The sequence below is a fragment of the Meriones unguiculatus genome, chromosome 6 (assembly GCF_030254825.1).
Source record: "Meriones unguiculatus strain TT.TT164.6M chromosome 6, Bangor_MerUng_6.1, whole genome shotgun sequence".
NCBI lineage: Eukaryota > Metazoa > Chordata > Mammalia > Rodentia > Muridae > Meriones > Meriones unguiculatus.
Genome location: NC_083354.1, coordinates 85,170,227 through 85,178,609, shown reverse-complemented (window position 1 = coordinate 85,178,609; position 8,383 = coordinate 85,170,227). Strand labels below are relative to the sequence as shown.

At 36.8% G+C, this 8,383-nt stretch overlaps 1 long non-coding RNA gene across 1 annotated transcript; it reads right to left on the bottom strand.

Annotated features, from left to right (window-relative positions):
* Nucleotides 1-382: 382 nt before the first annotated feature.
* LOC132654719 (uncharacterized) lies at nt 383-6,305 on the bottom strand. Its single transcript, XR_009592411.1, has 3 exons — nt 6,116-6,305; nt 4,527-4,643; nt 383-1,011 (listed from the first exon to the last, which is right to left on the bottom strand). It is a non-coding gene; the product is annotated as an uncharacterized LOC132654719 (long non-coding RNA).
* Nucleotides 6,306-8,383: the final 2,078 nt, after the last annotated feature.

Here is an 8,383-nt window from a genome sequence, read left to right as displayed (position 1 = left end):
CAGCAGTTCTCAGCCTGTGGGTTGTGACCCCACACCGGGGTCACATATCAGATATCCTGTATATCAGACATTTACATTATGATTCAAGACAGTAGAAAAATTAGACTTATGAAGTATTAATGAAATAATCTTACAGTTTGGGGTCACCACAACATGAGGAACTTATTAAAGGGTCAAACATTAGAAAGGCTGATAATTACTGGATAAACTAAGTCTTATGTGTAGCTAAGGCTCTTCATAGAATACACCAGACATAGGACACGTGGTCCCTTCAGCCTCTATACTGAGAGTCACCCGGGCGTGCTTTTTGTATGATGGGAAAAAAAAATCTTGGGCAAAATTACAATTTGTTGAAAATTGTTATATCTTTATTTTACGCACACATTTTACATGGGAAAATAAGTTTGAAAGTTAAAAAAAATTATGCCTCCAACATTTTTATAAAGATTCCAGAATCTTTGTCTTTGAAATACATCACATGAACTGAAGGATAAGGTGTGATAGATACTCCATTCTTGATAGTCAGTGTTTCGTTGCTGTGATGGAATAACTGATAGAAACAATTTCATGGAGGAAAGATGCATTTCGACTCCTGGTTCCGGGGATCTCAGCTCATGGCCACTTGGCTTTCCTCTCTCAGAGAGGATAGTAGAATAACAATTCTCACTTCATGGCTGCCAGGAGCAAAAAGAGGCAAAGAAAAGGGGATCTGGCAAGACATAGCTTTCAAACATTCACCTCCATGGACCTTCTTCTTTTTAACAGCCATTCATTATGAGCTCATGAAAAGATTAATCCATTAAGAAAGGCAGTTCCCTCTTAATAGTGTCCAACCACCTCTACCAAATAGATCCAACCACCTTTTAATAACAGTACTTGCTGGAGGCCAAGGCTTCAACATAAGCGCTCAGGAGCACTTCATATCCAAATCATCACATTTTAAGTTTTTCTTCATTTGGTCTGTTTTCTCCAGCATCTCATATGGAAGCATGGGATAGGTCTGAACCAAAACTTATTTGAGCAGGCAAGAGGATAAAAAAAAGAAACCAATATTAAAAATATTAATAGTCTGCATCAAAATTCCCACAAACTTCTTTTGAGAAAGTCACATATGACTAGATCTTGGTGATGTTTTCAGAAAGTAAAAAGAGCAGCAATCCCTTTAAGATGAAGGCACGGTGGCTGTGGGAACCTATTGAGAACTTTAGAACTCTGAGTGAACTCCAATTATACTTCTGACATCTATGCAAACTCTTTATATCTATATAAACTATAGCAAAAATTAGATGTTTATAAAATGTTTCATAATTTTATTTCTCTCTTTCTGATACACAGTGTTTAATATTTTTAGGAACGCAGAGGACACTTCACTCTCGGAGAAAAAGCAAAGAAAGATTATTGAGTTTATTTTAAACCACAGACCAAAACCTTCCTGAAAAAAAAATCCTTGCCTATTTCTAGATTCCCAAATGATGTTTTCTTTTATCTTAAATGAAAGACTAAATATCACCAAGGCTACTACATCTTCAAATGTTTCAAGACAGCCTGCATCACCCGTGCCTGCTTCAGATTACATGTGACACTAAAGTCTGACCAACTGATACCCCTAGAGTTTAATTGGGGAACAATGCACCCCAATTAAGCAGGCTCCATGTACCCTCTTCCAGTAGAACCCAAGTCGTTTTTGCAGATTACAACAGGTCTTCTTCCTCTAGGAGCACCGTTCAGTGGCAGAACCCTTCTACTGTGTGGTCCTGCTTCCATACCACGCCTAAATATTCCAAGGGTAGATGCTGGACCCAAACTGGGATGAAGTATCTTTTAAAGTAATATTTTTTTTAATCTATTATCCCTGTAACATATCACCTTTGTGATTCTATCAGTTACCTTTCTGCTGCTATGTTAAAATACTGTGATGAGAAGCAGCTTAAAGCAGTTTGTTTTGGCTAACAGTTTCAGGGAGCTTCATGTTTATAATAGCAAGAGCAGAAAGCTGAGAGATCCCATCTCCCTGGCACACAGGCAGCAGAGACGTAAACTGGAAGTGGGATGTGGCGATAAGTGCAAAGCTCGCTCCTAGTCATGCGGTTTCTCATGACCTAAAAGTTGCATAACATAATCACTACCAACCGCGACCCAGTGCTCAGTGAGTGTGCCTCTGGAAGACGTTTTCATTTAAACTACAACAGCAATCATGTCTTTTGCTACCTGTACTTGAGAATTAACATGGTAAAAATACATTCAAATTATTTTCTATGTGGTATTCCAGACAACATAGCTGTAACAGGTCCCACTTTCCACATGTAGCTCCTGAGGACTTCATATATATATATTCATTTGTGAGATAAAAGCTTAGATCCAAAATATTATTTATCCATGCTGTAAATCTCTATAACTCACTTTAAACCTTTAAAGACCATATTCTATTAACTCTCTCCATGCCTTCACTAGATCCTCTAAATCACTTGTTGACACCTCTTTACTTCCTGGTCATGGTGAGGTGAACCAGCTAATGGAACTATTTGATCTCATGTATCCTCCCTTCCGTTTGCATCCACCCTTGAGAAGGAGTAGACTGACAAATTCAACATTCCTATCCTTGCTTGAATATTACCTCTGACAGAAACTTTCTCCTGTTTTCACTTCCTAACAGTGATTCACTCCCTCTAAAGCTCCCCACAACAAATCTCAGGGGAGAAGCGAATGGTTTTCTCTCTGTCCCAGCACTGTGCCTGTCCATGACAGCATCATTAGTGTCTTCTAATTCATGCCCATCCTGCCCTGAGACTGACTTCAGGGAAGACAATGGTTTTATCCAAAATCCAAAGTCAGGGCAGAAGCCAGCCCAGATTCTGTCACTCTAAATAGCTTAAGCCTACAGATATCAGAATACACTTTCCCATACTTCTGTTGCCTAATTCTGCTAAAGGGCTGATATACATAAAATTTACAATAATAAGAATTAAGAAAATTATTGTCATCAAAAACTTAATTTGTTATCAGGAATCAAAACAAAAAAATAGATGCTTGAGTTGAAGCAGCTCTTCCTCATGGAGTTTTTGTTGTTACAGGAGTATGAGAATAGCTAGGTCCTTAAGAAATATATATGTATTTTAAATCAATTAGCTTCAAAGCAGACAATACGGGGGGCAATGCATTAGATGTCAATGAGATAAACATTAAATATAATCATACAACCAGAAAAATCCTCTTCTTTGGCTAGACAGTAAAACAAAAACAAAACTTCTTCCTACGGAAACATGAATAAAAGGGAATGAAGACCATTTCTGGCAGCTCAGTCTGTTAAGGAAATTTAGTTTTGATTCTTCTTTTCATCTTATATAGAATGAATCTGTGCAGCAGCTTTGGCCTAAGTACATGGGAAATGAGCTATTTTTTTTTTTTCATTCTTTCTCATCTTTGCTCTAGCAAAGCTCCATGCATTTGCTACTTTTGTTTACAAGTGTGATTTGCAGTTTTAATGTATTTTACTTAGCCTATCAAGGCTTACTTCAGACTTTTATCCCAAATATCATTCGTTAGCATTATTCCTCCACTACGCCAATAAGTGTCATCAAGTTAAAATATGGATTCTTAGGAGATTATTTCCACTCCGAAACCAGGTGAGGACTTGCCATATCTCTCTTTCTGTTGAGCCAAATAATTTGTAGTTTAAGGCGTAAAATTCATGGTAATATCTAGACCACATATTCTCTATTGTTTTCATAATTTATCTACTTCTTCATTAGGTTTCTCTATAAGAATGAAAAATAAACAATTTAAAGCCTTAAGTTTAAAAAAATGCATATCAGTGACATTTCTATTTACTTACTGAAAATTATAAGAGGAATTACTTTAAGTAAATATATATCATCTCTTCTTTGCACCAGTGACTACCAGAAAAATTTAAGCACTGGGATTTGAGTTTAATAGCTGAGATTCCAAGGATTCGGACAAATTTCACACTGCTAATTAACTTCACACAGCTCCAGGAATTTAATCAACTTGACCTTTGGGTTACATATAATCCCATCTTTCCACAGACATCACAGATCAGGGCTGATCAAGTGGCTCATTAACAGAAAGCTGCTTTAAATGCCTATGCACTGCAGACACCCCTTGGCAGTGATAAGCCATTAATGCCAAGCAAATATGTCATTAATAGAGAATTCAAACAACAGCTTCTTCTTGAAAGCATTACGAGCTCTTTGTAAATGTTTAGGAATATTAATAACTTCTCCTACCTGCCCTCTATATTCCACAATTAAATTATAATGCTAATTAACCCCTTATGCTCTTGGACTAACATGAAATATGTACTATTTGTTGCTGTATGACAGATCACATGAGAATTTAAAGGATTAAGTATTAATAATATCCCAGTTTTCACTAAAGGCTAAATGTTGGTAAGAGCTTAGTATTGTTTGGGAAGCAGAGCTATTGGTGAGCTTAAATTCAATACGCCACCTATAACGCCATATAGCTGAAGGCTTGCCTTGGGTCACATTAGTTCGAAGATTGCTTACTGACATGACTGTTGGCTGGAGACCTCAGTTCTGGGCCACACAGACCTTTCCACGGAGCGAAGGGCATAGTAAAGCTGTCAAATGCTTTAAGAGATTCTTTCTTCCAAAGTCAAATTTCTGAAACAAATATCAAAGACAAATAAAAAAACCTTTAAAAGGTACAGTTTTAGAAGTGATTTACAGTCATTTTTACCATATAATATTCATAAAAACGAATTGTTAGGTACAGCTCATCGTCCAAAGCAACTGAAATGGAATCCACAGTATGAACAAAAGAGAATCAAGGAATTGTGGGTATATTTTGACACCACCACATACGTAAAGCCATCACAAAAATAATGGTTAAATGCAGCATACATCGAGAGATGCATTAAAAACAGAAAGCTAAATGCTTGTATGACATAGTACGTGTGCTATAACTCTATGAAAGTATTACCTTCTTAAATAACAACAAAAAAATGAAGTCTGTTGAGAAGACAAAGAATTAGCATCTTTGGGGCTAGGATTTTGTCTGAGAAGTTTATCACAGCTTCACAGCAGACTTTTTACATTACTGGTAGTGCTTTGGAGCTGGTTTGAGAGAGAGGACCTTTAGTGTCTCTCCGCAGTTCCATAAAGCAAGTTTGAAATCAGCCAAGGTAAGAACATTTGCATGGTGAAAACTGATAAACAGCAGTGATTTCACATGGCCTCAGTTGGCTATGATTGTGGCCATAATTTTGGTCGTAGTTTTAAAATTTGTATTTTAAATTTTGCTAGTACTTTTCATCCCCTGATGCTCTAAAAACTAGATTATGGTAATGTCAGACTTTACCTCTATGCTGAAAGATAAAACCACATTTGTTTAAGTATAGATGTTGGTCCTAAAAGGGTATTTACTGTTATACATTGTCCAAACCATTTCACTTGTCTCTAGGATAATAATCCAGACTAACCTAGTACCTACTACCACTTATGGTTAGTAAATTATTGTATTGCATTTAAGGATCAAGAAAGGAGTAGTGAAAATTTAAAAGAGTAAAAGCAAAGTACGGTTTAGTAAATGGAAAAACTGAGGAAAATAATTTAAGATAGTGGGGGCTTGAATTTTGACAAAGAAGAAATACATGAGGTAGCTCTACATTATCCAAATGTAATATGAGAATATTCTTTCAAACGGTAAATGTCTCACTTCTCTAATTTAACATTTATTTCTCAAATGCAATATTTATTACCTCTGCTTTCAGATAAACAGCCTGGAGAAAGCATTCCTGATTTATGCAACTTTATCCTATTTTTATATTTAAACATTCAGATCTCTCTCTCCCCCCCCGACACACACACATACACACACACACAGAGAGAAAGAATATTAACTTTGTGTAGACAGCCAACAAACACAAATGCACACATCTTCCAAAATGGATGCTGTGGATTCTTACAACACGTGGAGAATAGAGAAGAGCTGGTAAAAATAAATCATCCCGGAGCAACCACTTTTCAACAACAAGCCTGACACCCCCCACATGATCACACTGACGGATAATAAGGAGACAGTGTACTGCAGACTACAGACATGTGCGTTAAGACACATGCATCTGAAATCTTACCTCTGTGTTAGGGATGAAAACGTGATGGCCAGGTTACCATGGAGACAGAAGCAAAGACACCAGCTACTAACTCTGAATACCAATTAACAGCTAGCACTTCTTTATGTTACCGAAATCGGTTTCCAGGGCAACTCAAAGGCTTGGCCCAGGTTGTCAAATTAATTATGCACCAAATCCAAAAATGTCAGATTTCTCAGAATTTTATGGGACTTAAAGAAATTATTTATTAAGTACATGCACCCTTCAGGGTGGTATTTATAATTTGTGGTTTCTCCTTTGTTATCCCACCCCCCAACACACACGTCTTTCTCTTATATTTACCTCAGGCAGAGAGCAAAAGATATATTTCTTAATATTTTCATTTGTTTTTCTAGAAAAAGGAAACAAATAAAACCATAATTCAAGATCTTCATTCAGGCAATAGACATGTACAAGTTTTTTTGAATATTTTATCTATCATGTACCTATAACGTATTTTTCATCTCTATATATCCATCTGAAATACACACACACACACACACACACACACACACACACAGTTATCTTATCAAAGCATCTACTACCAAGTGATGTGCCACAAGGGTCATAATATTTTATTAAATTTACAGCTTCTGATCATGTAGGTATAAACCATGTCTTTCTAAGAATCAGGTGTCAAATTGACAGCTGTGCGCAAGAGTCACTCTGAAGCCATCTTTGGCTTTTTTTAGTGTCCGCTATGCAGGAACAGTAAAGCCCAGCACTTAAGAATAAACCTCTGTCATCCGAATACAGTGCCTGCTACCCAAGAGCTATGTAAGCTTGCTCAGGCTTCTAGCTGAATTGATGGAAAGCTGACAAGAAAGAAGTGACTGGGATGATTAGACATTTACGTGATGGGAAGAACCTCATTGCAAAGGTTACTCTGCACTAAAGATACGACAAGGGGAAAAAGTGAACTCTGTGAGCACATGGGAAAGACCACTCAGGTAGAGGAGCCTAAAAGGCCAAGGCCTTTCTCAAGAGTGGGAACTAGAGACTGTGGGAAGGTTAAGCCTGGTGAGGAGCGAGCAGTCCAGCCTGAGACTCCAATCGCCTGTGACTTTGTGGAACACGGCAAAATCTCCAACTCTAGATAGAGTTGGGGAGTCACCCAAAGTCACGGGCGCCATACGCATTTTGTTAGGATCCTTCTGGCTGCTGATAAAATGTCGAGGCGTTTGTGATTTCCCACGGTGAGCAGGCTGCCTGTGTGTAGTAAGGGGTGGTGCTGTCCGATGTGATCAACGCCTACTTCTCACGTAAAGCTGGAGTTTTAATAAACGAGTCGCCTCTTGAGCCTAACCAGTTCGTGTAATCAAACCGCAAGTTTGGTTTCTTTGTGTGTGTGGTAGTGATTTACAGCATTCTGATCTGTAATAAATCATTTACTGCTCTTATGACTTTCTTTTAAAATGATCATTATTTCCCCATAACGCTATAAAAATTAAATGAATAACATGAAAGCCATATAAATATTTGATTGAAAGTCATAAATCACAATTGCCCTTCTGATGGAGGATCGTCTTTCCTATAATGCTTATTGCTTGAAAATTACAAAATGGTAACATTTGAAGTAAGACTGACAAAAGTAAGTAGATACAGTGTGTTGCTTTTGGGAGCCCTTTCATAAAACACACTGTGTTCATGTAATTATTCCTTCAAATAAATCCCTGAATATGCATATAATTATATAATAAAAAATACTAAGAATGTTCTCTGCTCTCCTTGCTAAGAGAATGTGAAAGCATTTTCTAATATGTAACCATAAGCATTCAGCTGAGAGCCCTTGGCTATTTCTTGAAACTTAAATAAATCCTTTTTTAGTCTAAGAACACATCACGTTCCACTGCACACTGACTTTAAATTATAGAAAGAAGTAAGGCAACTCTGTCTCATGATTAAAGCTAAGAGGAGGTTTTCCTTTGTTTCAACTATTAAGAATAAATGAGCATCTCAAAATTTCTCCATTAACTTAAAAAAAACTCTTAAACTCACCTACCTTTGGTCTTGGTGTTTGTATGAAATTCTGAGGCTTTGAACCTTGTCAAATAGCCATCTTTTTAAAAGCAAAAAAAAAAAAAAAAAAAAAAGAAAAGGAGTAAATGAGCAATATGACTTTTGATCTTGTCATAATAGCAACAATTAATTGAAACATTGAATTTTTTTGTTCCAGATAGTGTATTTTAAGTCTAAAACTCAATATATGATGGTAAGACTCTCATGATACTCTTGGCATCATATATATTT